Source organism: Canis lupus, chromosome 7 (assembly GCF_011100685.1).
Source record: "Canis lupus familiaris isolate Mischka breed German Shepherd chromosome 7, alternate assembly UU_Cfam_GSD_1.0, whole genome shotgun sequence".
NCBI classification, from domain to species: Eukaryota; Metazoa; Chordata; class Mammalia; order Carnivora; family Canidae; genus Canis; species Canis lupus.
The window spans coordinates 26,103,161-26,125,846 of NC_049228.1; the positions used below are offsets into that span (position 1 = coordinate 26,103,161).

Here is a 22,686-nt window from a genome sequence, read left to right on the forward strand (position 1 = left end):
AAATAAATAAAATCTTTAAAAAAATAAAAAATAAAAAAATAAAAAGTGTAGGACTTATACCCCGAAACTATAAAACATTGTTGAGAGACATTAAAAATGAGATAAATAAATGGAAAGATAGCCATGTTCATGGATCAGAAGACTTAGTATTTTTAAGATGGCAATAGTTCCAAATTGATCTGCATATTCAGCACAATGCCTATCAAAAACACAGCTTTTTTTTTTTTGCAGAAATTTACAACTTGACTCAAGAAATCATAAGAAATAAAACTGAACCAAAACACCCTAAATAATCATCAAAAAGAAAACAATAAAAAAAAAACAAAGTTGGAGGATTAACAATTCACATTTTCAAAATTTACTACAAAGCTACAGTAACGAAGGTTATGCACTGGCATTCAGATAGACATATGAATCAATAGGATAGACGTGAGAGTACAGGAATAAATTTTTACACTTAGGATCAACTGATTTTTGACAAGGGTTGGGAAAGAATAGTTTTCTCAACAAATGATTTTGGGATAACTGGATATCCACATACAAAAGAATTACGCTGGATCTTTTGTACTCAAAAAATTAATTCAAAGTGGACCATAGACCTAAAAGGAATAGTTTATTTTTTTATTTTTTATTTTTTTAAAAGATTTTATTTATTTATTCATGAGAGACACAGAGAGAGAGAGAGAGGCAGAGACACAGGCAGAGAGAGAAGCAGGCTCCATGCAGGGAGCTCGACGTGGGACTTGACCCCGGGTCTCCAGGATCACGCCCTGGACTGAAGGCCGCGCTAAAACACTGAGCCACCGGGGCTGCCCTAAAAGGAATAGTTTAAACCATAAAACTCAAGAAGAAAATAAAATGAATGGGCAATGGATTCTCAGATACTATTCTAAAAGCATGAACAGGAAAAAAGATTAAGTGGGCTTCCTCAAAATGTAAAACATTTATGCTTCAAAGACCTCATCAAGAAAGTGAAGATACTAAAATATGTTAAAATATTTTCTAGGAATTATTTGATAAGGAATTTATGTCTAGAATTTATATATTCTGGAGCCCTACAACTCAATAACAAAAACAACTCAATCAAAACCATATGAGTAGACTTTTCTCCAATGAAATATACAAGTGGCCAATAAGCATATTACATGATCCTCAACATTAGTCATTATGGAAATGCAAATTAAAATAATAATGAGATACCATCTCGTTTCCACAGGATGGCTAAAAGTAAACAGATAGAAAATAACAAATCTTGACAAGGATGTGGAGAAACTGGAGTTTAATTCATCACTGGTGAGACTGTAAAACAGTTCAGTCATTCTGGAAAATTGTTTGGCAGTTCCTCAAAATATTAAATATAAAGTGCCACATGACACAGCAATTCCACTCCTAAGCTACACACCCAAGAGAAATGAAATCATGTCTATACAAAAACTTTTTGAGAATGTTCTTTGCACCATTATTCATCATAGCCATAAAATGGAAACAACCTAAATGTTTCTTACTTGACGGATAAACAAAATGTGGTGTATCTATACAATGGAATATAACTTAGCATTATGAAGAAATGAAGTGTTAATGCATGCTACAACATGGATGAAACTTGAGAACATAAAGCTAAGTGAAAAAGGCCAGTCACAAAAAATCATATATTGTGTGATTCCATTTATATGAAATGTCTAGAATAAACAAACCCATAGGGACAGAAAGCAGGTGTTCAGTTTTGGGAGGGAGGGGGCAAGAGGAGGATGGAGAGTAACCACTAATGGATAGTTTCTTCCATGGATGATGAAAAGTTTCTGGAATTAGATAGTGGTAGTTGTTGCACAACTCTGTAAATTTACCAAAAAGCACTGAGTTGCAGAGTTTAAAAGGGAGAATTTTATGCTATGTAAACATCTCATTAAAACTGTTATTGAAAAACATAAGGAAATGTGTAACAGGCAAAAATGGCCATGCTTCATTCTCCCCCACCCAATCTTTCTGTAGTCCCCTGAGCTTCCTCTTCTCCATCCTTTTGTCTCTGGCAATGCTTTCCTTCCTCTCTCTGACCTTTCCTCTCCCTTTCATTTATTCATTGGCCTGGAATTTGTGGTCTGGTTCAAGACTGAAATCTGTAAGGTCCTCTGCCACAACCCTTTGCTTTGCCTATGAAGACTCTGAATCACTGGGAGAAGTGACCAACCCACAGAGTTAAGGAGTGATAATGCAAGGGGATCTACAATGAGCAGTGTTTTCTCCATGGCCCCTCGGGGCTTTCTATTCACCCGTGAAGGGAAAGGACCTGGTACAGGATCTCAAACTCCGGGGATTCTTCTCCTTCCCAGGGACTTCCTAACCCACAGTTTAACTTCAGAATCTTTAAATTAGACTTCCTTCTTCCTGGGTGTCCTCTTCTTCTCTCTCCATCACCCCCCTTACATTCTCCTCTCCTCTCCTCTACTCCTTACCTTAACCACCTTTCTCCTTCTAATTCAAGCAGCTCTCCTCAAAAATCCATTCTTTCCCCTCAGTAATTCCCACATCCCCTCCAGTGTCTCTGCTGCTGCAGCCGCAGGACCCAATCTCTCAAATCTGATCATAGAACAAGAAAAGATAAGTGTTTTGAGCCATGTGATAGTGTCTGAAAGAATTAAAGTCCATCACTAAATTTCCCTGCAGTGTATATAATAGATAAAATTAACAAGTAGGTCTTTAATATGTACTGTTGGCTTCTGAAGACAGAAGCATCTTTATTCCCTGCACATGGGTCATCTTCTTAATACCCCCCAAGCTAGTATGAAATGAAAATCAAGCTTTCACCTCTTTGATGAGTGTTAAATCCTCCCAAGAGCTTTTTTTAAAAGTTGGTTAAGCATAAGAAATTAACTGATACATAGACCATGAAAGTGAACACTGTGCATCATTTCAGAACACACACACACACACACACACACACACACACAAACAAACAAACAAATATTCTCCAATGGCTAGTACTGTTTGGGGGCGGGTTGTTTGCAATAAATGACCTATCCTCCTACAATTATGAGGATTTCCTAAGAACTAATCAAATTGATTGGGTTAGCCAGTTCTAACCCAATACCTCTCCACCTCGCCTCAGAAGTAGGAGTGGGCTATCTTTGACACATCATGTTTCCAGTCTCCAGGCCCCCAACGGACCCTGGGAACAAACCTACATGGCTCACTCATGTGCAGGGATAGAAAGAACAGACAATATTGATTTCATCAACAACAGAAGGGGCTCCTCTTCTACTGTCCCAAGGCTGGCTGCAGGGCCAGCTTTATAGGTACATGGATTGTGCAGTCACAGAAAGCCATTTGCTTTGTTTAATGCTCTCATGTCACTGTCGAAATTCTGAACTAGAGGCCTTGGACTTTCACTTTGCACTGAGCCCCACAAATTATAAAACCAGTCCTGGCTGACCAACATGTGATAAGAGAGGACATGTGCGAAGTCAGCTTTGGTCCTCTTCCTCCTCATCTCCTGTTTTGCAACAGATTTCCCTATTTTACTATTCCTGATATGGGAGATAGAAAGGGAAAATGTGAGGGAGAGTTGAGAAGGATATATTTGTATATAAGTGATCAGTTCAGAGTCATTATTTTATACTTCCCTAGGGAAGATGAAGGTTTTTCAGGTTTTCTTTACTTTTTTTTTTTTAAAGATTTATTTATTTATTCATGAGAGACACAGAGAGAGAGAAAGAGAGAGAGAGGCAGAGACATAGGCAGGGGGAGAAGCAGGCTCCTCACAGGGAGCCCAATGTGGGACTCGATCTCGGATCCTGGGATCATGCCCTGAGCCAAAGGTAGACACTCAACCACTGAGCCACCCAGGCATCCTTCAGGTTTTCCTTTTAAGGAGCAAAGGGTCAATATGTAAGATGCAATATAATATATATATATATATATATATATATATATATATATAGTGTGTGTGTGTGTGTATGATGTAAATCATTCATTTCTCAGAACAAACTATGAGGTTACACATAGAGAAAATGATGCTTAGAAAAATTAAATAACTTGCCCCAGATCACACAGCAAGCAAGGGACACAACTATATTGACTCCTCATCCAACCTATCTGCAAAACCCATGTGCTCCAACTCTCAGCTGTGCAGCCCGTGCTGGAGTGGGTTTGCACATAACTTCCGTGAGAAATAACTACTGAATGCTAACTACATGCCAAGTATTTCTTTATTTATAAATTTACTTAATCCTTATAGCATTCTGTGACATGGATATTCTTATTATCTCCATTATATAGAAAAGGAAACAGAGTTTAAGCAAATTGTCCAAGGTTACACTATTAGAAAGTGTTGGAAATGTATTTTTAAATCACACTATCTGGCTCTAGTGTCTGACCTTTTAACCATGACCTCATTCTGCCTCAGTGTAGGAGAAATTACTCAATAGAACATAATCCAAGATCTCTTCTGAGCATAGATCAGTGTGGAAAAATTACCAGGTTATTTCTTTAAAATTAGTCCTTCTCCGAAGCTGACTAAGGAATATAATGCCCTGATACATTTCCCAGGACTCGCCATCCACGGAAACTCCATAGCATACTCCATGTGCAGTCGCTGTGTCCTTATCTCCCACTTTCTCCTCCAGAACTCCTGTGTCATTCCATGAAGATATGCCTTCTTTCTTTCTCCTTCAGTCTTCAAAGGTCTCTTAGCAGCAATTCTTCTTTTAATGTAAGAGACATAGGAAACAGGCATCTAGCCCACATATATTGATGACCTTCATCTCATCTACCCCCACTAAGCCACACTGTCCTCTGGCCAGGAGCTTGCTAGCTAGAATAGAATCAGTTCACTCTGCCAAAGAAGGACAGTGGCCAATGGAAGAATTTCCAGATGAATAAGATGACCTTCAGGTGCTCCTGTGTTTTTTCAGCCCACCATATCTGCCTTGTCTTTTTCAGTGAGCATTTTTTTCCATAAGAAAACAGTCCTGCTTTCTCTCCCCAGAGTGGCCACAGTGTACGAAACCACACACTGACCTATATGTAGTGACAACCTTGACATATGTGGTTTAGAAATGCACCCATTGAGCAGAGGTTGGGTCACTAATCTTAGCAGTATCACTGGATTATTTCACTGGTTTTTCATGCAAGTTCTAGAGATAGAAGGGGTTTTTCCCTGATGGGGTGTGGAGGAAAAAGAAGAATGAAGAAGGGGAATTACTTGTGACATTCACCTTCCCGCTGTACTAGATGACTTGGTAAGATAATTTCAAAGGACACTGATCAATAGTATTAACATTCTTATTCCCAGAATGGACTGAATTATTATAATGTAGTATTCAAAGACAAGTTGGACTTTTCTCCAAAATATCTACAGTATGCCTATAGAAGTTTCTCAATAGGTATCTGAATTAATACTGACTTGTATTTGTTTGTGTTAATTTCCTGGGTGCAACTTTGCTCCTTACTTCCCCAGCTAGACTAGAAGATCCTTGAGGGAAAAAACTCTTTACCAATTCTGCTGCATGGTCCATTTCACATTTCATGTTCTGAACATACTATAGGAACCCACCATCAAAGATATCTTAGAGTAGTTGAGTATCTAAAAAATAGTAGCTTCTTTGGAGCACTCAGAGTAACTCAGAAAATTTTCAGATTTCCAGGGGTGTGAGCTATTAGTTTGTTAAGCCATCTTGAGATGGGAACAATGCTTGCGTTTGTACTATAAGGAAAGGAAATCTACATTAGGTTCTTCAAATCAGACATTTAACTATGCAAATTTATAAGTAATGGGCACCTGGGTGGCTCAGTCAGTTGTGTCTGCCTTCGGCTCAAGTCATGATCTCAGTGTCCTGGTGTTGAGCCCCACATCAGGCCCCCTGCTCAGCAGGGAATCTGCTTCTCCTTCTCCCTCTGCCTCTCCTTGTCTCACTTCCACCCCCTCATGCTCATACTCTCTCTCTCTCTCTCAAATAAATAAGATCCTAAAAAAAAAAAAAATCGTAAGTGAATAAAATAAGGCATGTGTGTATCCTTTGAAAGAGAAATTTCACCCAGAGAACTTTACATCTGTCAAAGTTCTACTCTTTTGAGGTCTACCTCCTTTGAGGCCCAAATGAATTATGAATTTAAGAGTAGCAAACATTAGTTATCATATCCTACCACTTTTTAAAAAATAATAAACTCTTATATTTGGACACAATTTTATATTTTTCAAAGTCTTTTCATATTCACTGTAAAATTTGAGTTCATATTGACCCAATAAGCTAGGGAAGGAAAACATAAACCCAGAGAAATTAATTGACTTGCCAAATATCAGAAGATTCAGGGAAACTAGGATAAAAAGCCTAGAGGGTTTCTAGTGTAGTATTATTCCTCCATGGTTGTCCACTTGATAGGCAACCATTCTTTAATTTGTTGACAAGTATATCTTGAATATGAATTTCTTTTTTTTAAGATTTTATTCATTTATTCATGAGACATAGAGAGGCAGAGACATAGGCAGAGGGAGAAAGCAGGCTCCCCACAAGGAGCCCAATGTGGGACTCGATCCCAGATTCCAGGATCACACCCTGAGCCGGAGGCAGATGCTCAACCACTGAGCCACCTAGGCATCCCTTAAATATGAATTTCAATAAAGTTTACAAAGCACATATATTACAAACATGTCATCACACATTCCAAAGTCTCACTGTGTTAGCTCATTCTGGTTGTATTAATCTACCCAAATTCCAATGCATCTTATTTCTTTTCTTTAGTTTTATTCCTGACTGTGGTTTACAACTTTTAATTTATCATCTATATCTTTTTAAATAATCCCTATGTTCTGGCTTTATGCTTCAGTAAGTTCTTTGCTGAAGTTATTGTCCACTCAAGCTGTTTGTTGTCCACTTGTTTAGACCAATCCGAGTATGGATGCATGTGTATGGGTGTGTGCATGTGCATGTAATTTGACAACAGGTTTATTTGCTTGGTTTTGGCTTTTTACAGTTTTTACAGTTTCTCTTCTTATAAAATATGAATGTTTTTTATTTTCAAGAAGGATGAACACATTTTTGTGTGCATTTTAATCTCCTAAGGATTTATTTATTTTATTTTTTATTTTTATTTTTTTAGGATTTATTTTTTAATGGGTTCTATGGTTACACAAAAACAGAAGTACTTGTGTGCAGGCAGTTTATTTGGGGAGTGATCTCAGAGAAAGTGAGGAAAATAAGACACAGAAAGGAGAAGAGCCAATAAAGGATATGTTAAAATGTGGGTTATCAGTGTGGGCAACTAGAGCAGATCTCTCCTGAGGACTTTCTGAGAAAAAAATTGAATGCATCTCTGGATCATACTCTTTCCCTTGCTTGCACTGAAAGGGGATCTTTGAGATGTGAAAAAAGGCCATCAGGAATCCAGATGGTCTCATATTTGTCACAGAAGAGGTTCTGTCATGAGCTAATGAAACTGACACACTGAGTTAACAAATGTTTGATCATTCTACTCTAAGGACACTCTGGCTAACCTGATTTATGAGCTTGTTTTGCTAAAGTTAACCAACTACTGGTAAGACTAGCTGAGACAGGAACAAACCCAGAATAATTCTTTAAATTGCACAGAAGGGACCAAGTGTGAACAAAGGTAACCTCTGTGATGACACACCCCAGATCTTCCCTCTCCATTCATCATATTTACAATACCATTTAATGAACATGTGGTGCCATGAAAAGACATGATTCCTGAATGTGGGTGCTCCAAAGAGAGGACATCTCTCTTTTTCTATATATTGAATTAGCATATTGCATTCAACCTAACTACCCTGAGACATCCTGATCTCATTCTTAAATATACCCAACCCCAGCCCTTCAAGGAAGCAGATTTGATCATTTTTCTCCCCTCTCTTTCCTTGACGCTCTGCAACTTTTCCCTGCCACAAAACTGGTGTCCATGCTTGACTTGCTGCACATCAGGCAATGGATTCTTGCCTGAGAACACTAATAGGTGTAAAGAAAACTTTGCCAGAACTAGAACAAATGTACTTCTTCTCTTAAAGCCAAATGTCAAAAAAAAAAAAAAAAAAAAAAAAAAAAAAAGCCAAATGTCGGGCAGCCCAGGTGGCTCAGCAGTTTAGCGGTTTAGCACCGCCTTCAGCCGGGGTGTGACCCTGGAGACCTGGGATCGAGTTCCACGTCAGGCTCCCTGCATGGAGCCTGCTTCTTGCTCTGCTTGTGTCTCTGCCTCTGTCTGTGTCTCTCATGAATAAATAAATAAAATCTTTAAAAAAAGCCTAAATATCTTACATGATGATGGAAAATAGTCAATGCTGTTTATGAACAATGAGCAGAACTTTGCCCATTCTCAGACTCAGTCTTCAAATGGTGAAAGAAGCTAAGATCAAAGATCAAAGAATCTTTGATCAAGATCAAAGAATTATTAGTAACTACTAAAGCCAACCCCAGTGCAATACTATTTGAAGATAAACTCAGAATAGAACAAACCCAAAAAATGAGCTAAGCAAAATCATCCTCAAGATATTTGACTTTAAGGAAATTAGCATGACCTGTTCCAATTTGGGCAAATCTTTCTTACTACCTATTAGCTGCTACTAGAGCTTATGCCAGACTAATACGAGCACAAATCTGTGTTTCTGACTTTGATCTTCTTCCTGACATCAATGATCCTAAGGGATGACATGGAGCAATAAATTTAGTTGTTCCTAGTACCATACACAGATAATTTATAATCTTGGGAAATATTACCTTGCTATGTTTTTCAGTAGTTAAATCCTATCTCACCTATAGATCCTTATGTAAAGCCTCTTCTGCCATTAGGAATCCTATTGCTTCTTTTTTTTTATAAATTTATTTTTTATTGGTGTTCAATTTGCCAACATATAGAATAACACCCAGTGCTCATCCCATCAAGTGCCCCCCTCAGTGCCCGTCACCCACTCACCCCCACCCCCGCCTACCTCCCCTTCCACCATCCCTCATTCATTTCCCAGAGTTAGGAGTCTCTCGTGTTCTGTCTCCCTCCCTGATATTTCCCACTCATTTTTTCTCCTTTCCCCTTTATTCCCTTTCACTATTTTTTATATTCTCCAAATGAATGAGACCATATAATGTTTGTCCTTCTCCGATTGACTTATTTCACCCAACATAATACCCTCCAGTTCCATCCGCAAGAAGCAAATGGTGGGTATTTGTCGTTTCTAATGGCTGAGTAATCCTATTGCTTCTGACAATAACATAATCATCTGAAAATCTTTAAGTTTTCTTTCTAAAACCTACTCAGATTTCCATTTGAAGATACGTTTATTTATCCCCTGTGGAGATCTAACTTTGCTACAATAATTCAATGCAACATTGATTTAACATAAATGAATGAACATAAATGTTGAATCATTGAATTAACATAAATGTTAGCACTTGGAAAGGTATCTGATAAAAAGTATCAAAATAAAAGAAAAATACTGCCAGTAGGACAGATAGCTTTTTTCTCCTAAAATAGTAACAGAGAATGTCACCAGATGTTAATAAGTGATTACACCCAGAGGGATCATTTACACATAAAAGAACTTTGCCTTGTAATGTGACTCAAGACATTTCAGAAAAATATTAAGTGTGAGCTCTGCCCTAAAGGAGCCTGCATAACTGGCCACACATCTACTTCACTTTCTAATCTCAATTAAGAACTCAGTAGCAATCTACAGGGTAAGGGGTTTTTCACAAACACCTTATACAACCTTCATAAGAACTTTGTGGAGTATTACTGTTACTGATTTTACAGATAGTAAAACAAAGCTCAGAAAAGTTAAATGATTCACTTAAGTTCACAAATACCTTAAGAGGCAAATCTGGGACTTCCTCAGGGTCTGAGATCCAAATTGAATTCCTCTCCCACAGTACTAGGACTGGCTTCCATACATGAAGACATGATTTCTTTGTATCCAGAAAGATGCAAACAGACTATTGTGCTAGTTGTCACTGAACAATTTCAAATATCGGCACAAGAAAGGGAAGAAAATAGTGGAAGAGGGAGCAAAATAGCAGAAAGGATTTTTTTTTTTAAATTTTGATAACACTAATGGTTTCTAAGTAGTTGAATTAAAGATAATAAGCAATTTTTAAAAAAACTTTCTTCATGATAGTTCTAGATACCTGTCATTTTTATCTCTGACTCAAATTCCAGATCTTTTAATTTCTTTTTTTTTTTTAAGATTTTATTTATTTATTCATGAAAGAGAGAGAGAGAGAGAGAGAGAGAGGCAGAGACACAGGCAGAGGGAGAAGCAGGCCCCATGCCAGGAGCCCAATGTGGGACTCCATCCTGGGTCTCCAGGATCATGCCCTGGGCTGAAGGCCGTGCTAAACCTCTGAACCACCCAGGGATCCCGGATCTTTTAATTTTTAACCCGGTATACCAATCATGAAGTTACTGGTATCAAATCTTAAATTGAAAAGTAGTCATACTACATGAAATTTAGATCATCGTGTACTTGTAGTCCTGTAGTGAATTTACCTGGAATTAAGGAATTTTTCCCACTCTCTGATGGGTATACATGCAAGTTAAATTAAGCTTTCTGAAGCCATCTCTGATAAGCTGTCAAGTGGTCAAACTTGACTGAGAATCATTTCTGAGATAATTGTCCCTAAGTCCTTCCATTTCGTTAAGTATTTCCATATGAAAAAAGTGGTTTTTTTCCTAACTATTTTTAATGATAGAAAGTATTACTGAATATTAATGATTTCTTAGATATGGTGCCAAATAGAAAATAATAAAATTAGAGAGGAGATACCTGATGCCAAAGATCCAACTCAAGCTACATTCCAAAACTGTATTCTCTTTACTGTATTATCACATTTTCAAAGACTGTTATGCCAACACGACATTATTTCTCAGACTTCTCTGCAGATTATGATCACTTCTCAGTCATTTAACTTCCACAGTAACGTCCCATTAAAAAACCCCAAAGAGGGGCACCTGGGTAACTCAGTCGATTAAGTGTCCAACTCTCGATATCAGCTCAGGTCTCAATTCCAGGGTCATAAGTTCAAGCCACACATTTGGCTCCACACTGCACATGGAGCCTAAATTTAAAAAAAAAAAAAAAAATCCCCTAAGAGTCACAGAATACAAGAATTTTAGAGTCAGAAGTGACCTCTGAGACTGTATCTGCTTCCATGGTGCATATAAAGATAGCAGTGAAAGCTATTTGTTGCTATGTGTACAAATTTGGGATCTGAATTTTCTTCAAGTAAGGCATGATTCAGAGGTGGCAAATTAGGGTGAAGCTAGACTCCCCCTGACTACCCTCAAATCCAAATTCAGCCTATTAGAAGGAAGAGAATGGGGTAAAGGGAAGAGAAAGGAGCAAATCCATAATCTTCTGACTACAAGGTACTGAATGGAGGCAGGGGTGGATGTGTTTGTGCCACATAGAGAAATACATAGCATAAGATGACTATTAAGAGACATCAGGCCTTAAGTAATGTTTTAAGTTTGCTTATGGCTCTGCTCCTGTTTCCTATGGGACATTATTCTTATATCAAGTTAGGCAATGAAGAAATGCAGCCTGCTAACGCATATTCAATCTATGGTAAAATACAAACAAACAAACAAACAAACATAAGAAAGTAGTTTGCATAGTCCAAGTCAGCCCTCATATTTCAAAACAAAAATGAAGAACACAACTTTCAATACTTCACCCAAATCCTCCCATTTTAGTTTCTCAAATAAAAATATAGAGTCATGTACATCCCCCTCTTGTCAAGAGTTATATTGAAATACCTCACTTTGAATAGGCCTGCTTCCACCAAAAAATGCTCACCGACTACATCTGCTGGGTACTTACTGCCCACAACAGATAAATGACAATGTTCACAAAGCTCACCATTTTGAAGAAGCTGAGTACCATAGAATCTGTTATTCCTGGAGCCAGATATCCCTATATTGTCAGCAGCTGGATTCTTTCCTCTGCTTCTCTTAAAGAGAAGAAAAATCTCTCTATTCCTTCTCAGCACCACCTTAACCTTCTCCTTCACTGGTTCTCTCCACCACTACCATCTTGTTTCCCCACCTTCACTCTTTGTCTTCCTTTCAGCCTCTTCCACTCCCCAAAGCAGCTATTACACTCTTCCCACTGCCTATGTGATGAGGCACAAAACTCAACTGACACACAATATATCAATGGACTTCATAATGATTGCCTAGTAACAAAGCAAAAACAAAATATAAATAATATAGTCATATTCCATTTTAGAGAAGTTAAGTCATTCACTGAATTCCAGCAGGATGTGAACTATCTCCAAATGTCTGCAGCTACTTTAATCCTAAATATTAGAAAGAAACAAAAAATGTAGGGCTGGCTGGACTTGCATGAAAGCAGTGGATCCCTTCAGTGTAATTTGGAACCCAAGAGGGATAGGAGATTAGGGAAAGGTAGCAGGAATGTGAGTGAGAGAAGAATAAGTGTTATAAAATCACAGAGCTACCAGAGAGAAGAATAAGTGTTATAAAATCACAGTGTTATAAACTTCAGAGATCATCTTGACCAAACTGCTTAATTTTTACAGATAGAGTGCCATAGGCTTTAAAAGATTATTCAAGATCACCTTGCTAGTTAGAAGGTGCCAAGAGTTAATTCTCCAATGCAGGAATTTTTTTGGTTTCTTTTTTATTGTATTGCTTTTGCAAAAAAAGGAGGCTTACTATTAAAGCACACCAACCATCTACTATATACCATATAACTAGATTCCTTTTTCTTTCACCCTAATAACTAGACTTCATTTTTCACTCACTCCATATCTGACCCATTCTCTCTTATATCTAGAATACATGTGACTTGCTAATTCTCTCATTTTACCTCCTTGGTTTAGTGATCTTGGAAGTGACTTTGGCCCCTCACCCACGTCTGATTTTGTTTCTAGTACTCACTCACTCTCTGCTTAATCCTTCAGCTCAACACATGATGCCCCAAATAGCTCTCATTCTCCTTCTTCAACTCCTTTTTTCCATTCACTCCTTATGGCATTCAGAAACGAGTTAGATGTAGCCCTGCTTCTCTCTCCCATTCTGAGCTTGCAGAAAACCTCATAGGTTGGACACTACACTTAAATGGATTTGGGGCTAACAATCAGCATGGATCACTTGAAATTTTACCCGGTACAACTCTTGGAGTACAGACCCCTTGTGTATAACAAGGACCTCCACCTAGCAGACTTACTTTAAATTCACATACCAACAAGTCTGACACAAGAACCAATGCAGTGGAGGCCCACAGAAAATCAAGCTGCAACATCCTGAAGAACTAATATTTCCTCAAAAATTGCAACCTAGGCAGCCTGGGTGGCTCAGCGGTTTAGCGCTGCCCCAGCCCAGGGCGTGATCCTGGAGACTCAGAATCAAGTCCCACGTCGGGCTTCCTGCATGGAGCCTGCTTCTCCCTCTGCCTGTGTCTCTGTCTCTCTCTGTCTCTCTGTGTCTCTCATGAATGAATAAATAAAATCTTAAAAAAAAAATTGCAACCTGTTCCAGTCTATGACTCACTCTAGAGGAAACCAGGGGCCACCATGCCACAATTCTCTCTCAGAGGGCATCTGGATCTGGATGGTCTTCACCAGACTCACATTTCTGGTATCCTCCCTCATCTTCATCATTTAATCTCTTCTATACTTTCATCATTATCACTCTTCTGCACTTCTTCTCCTTTGCATCTTCCCCAAAAATCTTTTTCACACTTTCAGTCACCCCCCGGGCACATCTAGAACTGTGTCACTCAGAATTGTTCCAGAGTCAAAAGATTGAATTCAACCACTCTGCTCTCTGAATGCCTTTTACTCTTCCATTTCCCTCACTTGGTTACCCTCCTTATACCTGCTTTTTATCTGAATCAGTCCATCAATCCAGTAATCCTCCCCACCTTTCCCTAGTTAGTTCTTTTCATTCCAACTTCCTTCCCTAGCTGGCTCTAAATATTTTAAATTGTAGCACACCATTCCTAGAGAATCTCATCCATTCCTACTGGGTCAGATGATATCAAATCTTGTCTCCAGCTGATACTCCTCTTAAAGGTGGTCAATACATTGAAATAATGGACCTTTCAACACTGAAGATTTCATAGACACCAAAAACTTGACATCTCCATAATTGAACCAATTATTTTCCCAGTAGATTTGTTCTCCTAAAATAGGCTGTTTCTGGCATCCGTTAGAGAAAAAACTGCTTTCATTCCATACCATAACAACTGCCTGCTTATTTTTTTTAAGATTTTATTTATTTATTTATTTGAGAGAAGGAAAGAGAGAGTACAAGCAGGAGGAGTGGCAGAAGAAAAGGGAGAGGCAGGCTCCCTGCTGAGCAGACAACCCGATGTAGAGCTTGATCCCAAGACCCCAGGATCATGACCTGAGCAGAAGGCAGATGCTTAACTAACTGAACTACCCAGGTCCCCCTGCGCCTATTTAATAACATAAATAGAAAATTCACATCATAAAGTATGCCTCATAGCTGCCTTCCCTTACTTCTGCTACCTTGAGAAAGCATAGGTTTAGATCACCTGGATAGTTAGCAGCAATAACTCTTTGGTAGGGCTGCTTTTAGACTATAGTGATAGAATTAACCAAAAATCACTGCAACTCTTAAAGCTATCCACTGTCATCTAAACAGGGCTTAGTTGACGACATTACCTGATAAACTTCCCTCATCTCTATAGTCTGGCAGTTCAGATACAGCTTGCCTAAAATCTGTGCTCATGAGATAGTTTCTGCTCAGGCATCCAGCCCAAGCCACACACTTCTTATGATTACATTTTTAGTGTCTGATGACCCACTTAAAAAAACAATGTTTGCAAGCTTCTTAATCATCTAATCTTTGTTTATTCATTGCTTGAGTCCTTCACTATAATATAAGCTTCAAAAAGACAGTGACATTTTTGTTTACCACTTTGCTTATTCAGTGCCTAGAAGAGTAGTTGATGCATATAAGTGCCCAACAAAGAAATATTTATTAAATACATGAAAAAAAGTCATGACTCTCTGATCTAGTTGACAACTGATGGTTGGAAGAGAAATGAATAAAAAAGATATTACTGGGCAGCCCAGGTGGCTCATCGGTTTAGCGCCGCCTTCAGCTCAGGGCCTGATCCTGGAGTCCCAGGATCGAGTCCCATGTTAGGCTCCCTGCATGGAGCCTGCTTCTCCCTCTGCCTGTGTTTCTGTCTCTCTCTCTCTTTGTCTCTTATGAATGAATAAATAAATAAAATCTTTAAAAAAAGATATTACTTTGGACAGCTTACTATCAAGAAAGATGAGAGAAAAAATACTGGGAAGGAAAAATGTCTAAGTACAAATATGTATGGTAAAGGGTGCCTGGGTGGCTCAGTCGATTGAGTGGCCAACTCGATTTAGACTCAGGTCATGGTCTTGCGGTCCTGGAATTAGCCCTGCATTGGACTCTGTGCTCAGCAGGGAGTCTGCTTCAGGATTCTCTCTTTCCCTCTATCCTCTTTTCTCTCTCTTTCTCAGATAAATAAGTAAACCTTAAAAAAATAAAAATAAAATAAGTATATTAAGCAAATAAGTGTACTAAGTACATAGGTATAATTAAAGGATTTGGTGGTGAAAAAATTAAGGTACGAAACACTAAATAGTTAAGAAGAAAAAAGATTTGTGAAAGAAAATGTGGAGGTCAAGAACTAGAATAGTAATTAGGTAATTAAGAAATACTAAACTTTGTATCTCTGATAATGAAGCTCTCCTTGATTGGAAGTTGAATCTATTATAATGGTAATAATGACAGCCATCATTTATTGAAATTTAATTATGTGCCTTGCACTCTAATAAATGCTTTAAACACAGAACTACAAAGGTGCACACTTTGGGACAACCAGGTGAAGAAAGCAGAGATGAAATCAATTGAACTGGGCATGGATAATGAGAACTGGAAGAAGAGAAATTATATCTGGAAAATTTCCAATATAAGACTTAACACTAAAAGTGTAAGAAACTCAATTGTGTAACTATGCTCAGGTACTAAATCTTCAAGCTGTAATAACACAATTCATTAAATTCTCAATTGTGGGCAAACTGTGATGCTACCTGTGACTCACTAACCATTCTACACTTCATGAGCGGTAATGGAGAGACAGAAATACGTAAGATGAGTCTCAGTTCCAGAAGCCAAGACCTGAGAGAAACCAGATGATTAAAGGCACAGGACAATGATGCCTATACAGGAGTTCAAAGTAGAAGTGACTCTCTGACCATACCAGTAATAATGATAATATTTGGAAAGGATTTTAACAGGAGCAAGATCAGACATGATCTTTTTCAGGGAGAGGGATTTGGAGGACAGCATCTTTTGTTTCAGTACCAAAGATAATTGAGCACGTGTTCTTGTCTGAGGAACTGAAGTTATCATGGGCTTTCTCAACCCTCTTATCCTACATCTCATCTATAATTGCATCCTCTCCTTTCCTTCCCTCCAATCTCTGGGAAAAAGGGAGAACTTTCTCCTGTTTCTCAGTTTCTCTCAACTCCTTGTAGAACTTATTCTGTTGATTATTCAACTTCTTGCTACTATTTGTCTCTTTCACAATCTCTCTTTGTCTATGAACTTGGTCATATCTTTCCTTTCAAAACATATGTATTTGACCTTAAAATACCATCATCCATCCAAGATACTGCCTTATGTTTTTCCCCCCTCTTTAAGGTCAAATTTATAGAAAGAGCAAATTATGCCTACTGCTTTAATTCCATTCCTTCAGGCCCTACCACTCTACAGAAACAACTCCAGCAAGATCCACAAAACCCCTTGATTATCAAATGCAAAAGAATATTTCAATGCTTATCTAATCGATTATGTTATTTCACTGTTACCAAAGAATGTTTCTTAGTGCTATTAATAGTAGTGATCTAAGAAGAAAGGAGAGTGATTCATGATCAAATAAGCTTTGGAAACTTTACTTTGGAAATAAAACTTATGGAATTCTTTATAGAAAGACTTCTCAAAGATAGTAACAGGCTAGTGTGTGTATGTGTGTGTTTGTGTATGTGTGTGTGTGTGTGTGTGTGTGATTCTGCAAAAGAAATATGCAGATTTCAACATTTCTCCCACTTAGTTGACCACAAAATAATTTTCCAAATAGTATTTCATGGGAGGATTATTCCTTAGAACAGTCTTTGAGAAATACTCCTTCTTATCCTTTGACAATAATGATCATTCCTTTTGATATTTTTTCCTCCTTTGATTCTCATACCTCACTTTTTGTTCTCCTTCTCTATCCTTCTACTTCTCAATCAAACATTCCTTTCTCTACCCAACCTTTAAAATTAGTATTTTGTTTGCCTCTATATTAGATCTCTTCCTCTGAGTGTTTTTGGAATAATCTCATTTGCCATCCTGATTTTACTACTGGGTATGAACTACTGATTCCTAAATCTATATGTTTAATCAAGATTTCTCCACTCCATTTCAACTATACAGCCAAAGGTCTTCTGAACTTTTGTACTCAAATGTATTCTAAATATTTAATTCAACATTTCCAGAGCTTTCTTCCTGAAACCCAGATACTTTTCTGGTGTTTCCTATCATGTAGAAGAATATCACTATCCATTCAATTGTCTAAGCTAGAATTCACCCAAGACTTCTCCCTGCCTTCTCTTCACATGTTACTAGTCATAAATCCTACAGTTATCCAAACTGTGTAAATACTATATCTAAATCCTATAGATATCTAAACTATCCAGGTTTCTTCATTTACTATTTATTGAGCACTAACCATACACCAGGTACCAGTATAAGTGCTTTGGATACAACATCAAACAAAATAGATAAGATCCCTTTTATCATGAGACTTACATTTTAGTAGGTAGAACACAAACTATATAAATGTGTTATATGTTGAACGTAACCAAATTCACATGTTGAAGTCTTACTCCTTGATATCTCAGAATGTGACTGTATTTGGAGACAGAGACTTTAAGGAGGTAATTGAGTTAAAATGGGGTCAATAGTATGGGCTCTAATCTAATATAACTGGTATTCTTATAAGAAAACAGATTAGAACTGACATGTACACAAGTGAGACATGTGATGATACATGGAGAGATGGTTATCTACAAGCCAAGAAGAGAAGAAAACAACCCTACTGGCACCTTGACATTGGACTTCTAGCCTTCAGAATTGTGAGAAAATAAATTTCTGTTGTTAAAGCCTCTCAATCTCTAGCACTTTGCTTTGGCAGCCCTAGTAACCCAATAAAAAATATAAACAGATTTTAAAAAGACAATTTTAGATGGTGAAAAGTTCTAGGAAGGAAATAAAACAGAGAAATGTGATAGTAAGGACAAATGTTCAGAGACACGGACCAACCTAGCATGTTCTAAGGAAAAGGGAAAAAGAGTGATAGAAGGAAAAAATGACAGGAAATGAGGTCAGAGAAATGAGCAGGGCCAGATCCAGAAAGAAAGCTCCAGCCTTGACCCAGCTGCAACTCTCACACAAAAGTAAGAAGAGTAAGAAGCACATTGTCCTTACCTTCCCATGTTGTAGTCAGTGCAGGAGAGAAAGCATGCAGACTATTCCCAGCTTTTAAAGCAAACCCTAAGACATAGGTTTCAGACCAGAGGGCATCAGACTCTTACCTGAGATTAGCTACTCCTGCCCCTTTGGAGAGAACATGTAAAAGGTAGAAAGAAATACAAAAACCACACCTCAGGTACTTCCCAGACAGTATGGAAGGTTTGGTGGGACTTCCTTTCCATATGAGCCATAGAGGAATACGGAGTGGGGAAGAAAACAGTCTTCCTCTAGAATCCACCTAAATTTTCTGTTATTAATTTCAGAAATCATCACACTTTCAGGATTTCTACTAGTAAATAACATTCAAGCACATTCACTCTACTCCTCAGGAAGCTGAGGTTGCATGATAAGCTGAGGCTGATAGGTGGAAAGGTGGTGAGCCATTCTGGAGAACCATTTCTATGAGCTATGCGATATAGGGTATTTTAAAAGACTCTGGGGTACATATCCATCACAAGCCCTTAAAATTTACTCAAAACTTATGTACTCTTGAGTCTATTTCTTTTCATCAGCAGCCATTACCAGAATAGCAATAGCAGTGGCAAGAGCAATAAACATCCATGGACTATCTACTGGGCAAAAGTTGTGGGGCCTGGAGTATAGAACAGAGTATAAAGTTCTATCAAAAACTTTAAGATCTAGTCCAGAAGCTGCTGTACCCAGGGCTTGCCTTTTTTATGGAGTTTTCTCTTCTAGATAATATATTTTTATACCACCAAACCTACTGGCCTTTATAAGATGAAAAGGTTTGGGGAAATTTTCCAAATAATTATCTGGTGCACAGATATAACTAAAACCCACATAGTAGACAGAAGTCTAAAGAATTCTGAAGAACCCCCACAAGGTCCCCACCCCCTGGCTGGTCAACACTAACCTAGGTATTTCTGTAACGAGATTTGGCAGATTAAACTAAGGTTACTAATCAACTGACCTTAACATAGGAAGATTTTCCTGGATTATCTGGGTAGGCCCAATGTAATCACAGAAGCCCTTAAAAACAAGAGTGAAGGCAGAAGAGTCAGATGTGGAAGAAGAGGTAAGCAGAGGGAGAGGCAGAAAGGAAGGTCAGAGATAATTGAGGCATGAGAAAAACTCTGAAGATGGAGGAAGGAGACCATAAGTCGGGGAACACAGGTGGCCTCTAGAAATAAGAACCACCTCTGACCAATTGCCAACAAGGAATTTTTGTTAAGAGAACTGAATTTCAGATTAGTGAACACTCTTTTCTTTAACAAATTTGGCTGTCTCCTTTTGTACTCAATGCTAAGGAGGGATATATTTTCAACAAGGAATTTAAATTAATCAAGGTCTTACCACATTCTACCTTTTAAAAATAACAGGATGCCTATCAAGACAGAAATTAAGAAAAATGTCTTTGAAGATATTGATAGATGACATTATTATATTTCTAAATATTCCAGTTTCCTTTTCTGTGGTGTCCTTCCCTGCAGGACTATATGTCACCCTCTATGACATCAGGCTTAGCCATGTGGTATGCTGTGGTCCTTTAATAGCAAGCAGAAGTGATGTTTGCCACTACAACCAAAGGCTTAAGAGCCAGCATGTGGTTCACTGAGCTCTGTTCCCTCTTCCATGAGCTTGGCAATGCTCCAGATAGAGGATGCACATCCTGCTGGTTCCCACAGTGAAGATCATATGAAGCCAGAACTTCAGCTGACCAATGGGGAAATGTAACTTGAGCAAGAAAGAAACCTTTATTGATATAAGTCACTTGGCTTTGGGGATCATTTATTACCACAGCATAACTCAGCCAAGTTGACTGATAGAGGTGTGGTGCTAGAAATGCCAACCTTTTTAATGTCTAGAAGTCAGTAAGCGAGTCCACATGAAACAAACACTTCTGTTCAGGGTAGATACATATGAAAGGCTCCTCTGGTTATGCAAAGCTAAATCGAAAGACATTGTCCAGGGAGGGAAAACTGCTCTGACTAATAAATATTATTAGTTAAGGAGGGATAGGCTCTTCTGCAATAACAGTTCAACACCCAAATCTCAAGAACTCACAAAATAAACACTTATTTGTCATGTTCCAGGGCAGGTCGACTACTCTTCTGGATGGCTTTAGGTGGTCCCTCAGGGTTCAGACTATCCCCAGTAGTAGCTCTACTATCTTAGAATCCTTTGCTTCCAGTCATACAGATACAGGGAAAGAACATACGGAAGATCTCACAAGAAAGGTTTTATGGCAAGGTCTAGGAAAGGTATGGCACATGGGTCCATATTCTCTGTTCAGATCTCATTACAGTTCCCACCCAGAAGCAGGGAATAGAATGATTTTATGAACAGTTACTTTTTCTCTTATCACAACAAAGCAGTATTTTTATAGGAGAAGGATATAAAAGGCACTGAATTTTGAGTGGCTTTGAATGACTGTGCTGACATTTGGATCGTAATGGCCATGAAGAAAGATGGGGAGTGTTGACTCTGGTTTTCGAGGTAGGAACCCAACTAAACCTCTCAGTGTGGATTAGCTTATGCCCTGGCATATTTGTGTATGTGAACCAAAAGAGACTTCTGCTAGAGCCAAAGTGTAGATTAATAACCACTGGAGAAAAACAGAGGAGTCTGGACCACCAAGAGCATCACTGTTTCAGTGGACAAGCACTGCTAAAGAGATATGCAGGACTGACTTTCAGCAGAAATCCTGAGGGGTGGTGGGCAAGGGACTGATCCAGACCCCAGTCCTCTCTGTAACTAGCATTGGAAATGGGCCTGAGTCCTTTGCACCAAGCAAACTCTGAAGTTCCTAGCCAACTTAAGTAGGAGAGCCTCAAAAGAGAAATTTTGGTCTTCTTGCTGATAAATATCTAGCAGTTCAAGCAAATAATTAAAAAGCAAAAAGATGTCTATGTTTAATGCTTGTTGAGCAATTCATTCTGGTTAACTGAAAAGAAAGACAGTATGAAGATCATAGAGGACAGGAAAGAAAGCTTCAGAAGAGAGCTTCTAACATGAAAAAGCAATGTATCTATACTATTTTTGTTTATCTTTAATCAATAATCCCTGGCCCTGCAGCAGCAGTGCAAGACAGATCAGCTGATCAGAAGCAATACCCACTGAGAGAGGGACACCTCTCTGTGAGGTGATTCCACTTAAGAAATTCAGAGACTAGAGAACAGAGCAGCATTTCTGGTCTGTGTATTGAGTCATAGGCAGAGGTGAAAGGATATCCTTCCAGTATGTAGTTAAATTATTGTGCAACTGTGGGGGTGTTTGATCAACTTCTGACATAAACAGGATCTACATGTGGGAACATTTTCAAAGGTTGAAGGTGGAGCTTCACTAGAGACAAAGTAGCAGGTGGGCAGCCAGCCAATCAACCATTCAAATAAGACCAGAATTCATTTTCTGAAGCCCACTGAGATCCTTGCAACCTCTCCCATTTGATCAGCCCACTCAGACACAAATCTAAGAGAGGTATCTCTCACCTGTGGGTTGCCCCTACGCAAACCCCAACTGCACATCTGATCTAATCTAAAGAAGCCTTTCATATAGAGAACATACTCACTCAAACCAACGTCGCTCATGGGAAAATGGCATCTCTGCTCAAAAAGCATGATTTTCCCTTGGGAACTATCAAATTATTTGCTCTCACTAAAAGGGTGGAATCATCGACTTGTTTTAAAAAGCTGACTACTGTCTCTAACTGTTCGTCAGATTAACGGTTTGACCCAAGGGCTCTGTGATTATTGTGATCATCTAGCTGTAACCCAGGCCCTCATATGCCCATCCTGGGTAACAGTCATTATGTCTTTCTTTGATTTCAGCCCCTGAACTTTGTGGACATGGGCTCCAGGACCCCAAATGTTATCCTTTCTCTGGTATCCCAGTATCCCCTGTTCCACTGAATGAATGCTGACCTTTCTCACTCTGGGCTCTATCCATATGGTTTTTAGTCTGCTCAACACATATGTGACACTTGGCAGTAGGCCCTTTCTCCCATCAGAGCTAACGGACCAATTGCAAACTTTGCCATTGACTCCTACTTCCCTACTACCCGTGCCACTGAAGATTTTCTGCCCCAGCTCTGAGTCAATCTCCAAAGAAGACCTGGTATTTTAATTCACAGTATTCTTTACCACAGAACCAGGGAAATGTTCTCAAACACTATGCTAGAATGCA

The 22,686-nt window shown here is 38.6% G+C and overlaps 1 long non-coding RNA gene across 1 annotated transcript in view; it reads right to left on the reverse strand.

Moving 5' to 3' along the window:
• The window catches only part of LOC111096885, a 33,428-nt gene extending 21,333 nt beyond the window's left edge, over nt 1–12,095 (reverse strand). Inside the window, exon 1 of the long non-coding RNA XR_005361644.1 lies at nt 11,855–12,095. This is a non-coding gene — a long non-coding RNA (uncharacterized LOC111096885). The remainder of the gene's footprint in view (nt 1–11,854) is intronic.
• Between the last annotated feature and the right edge of the window lie 10,591 nt (nt 12,096–22,686).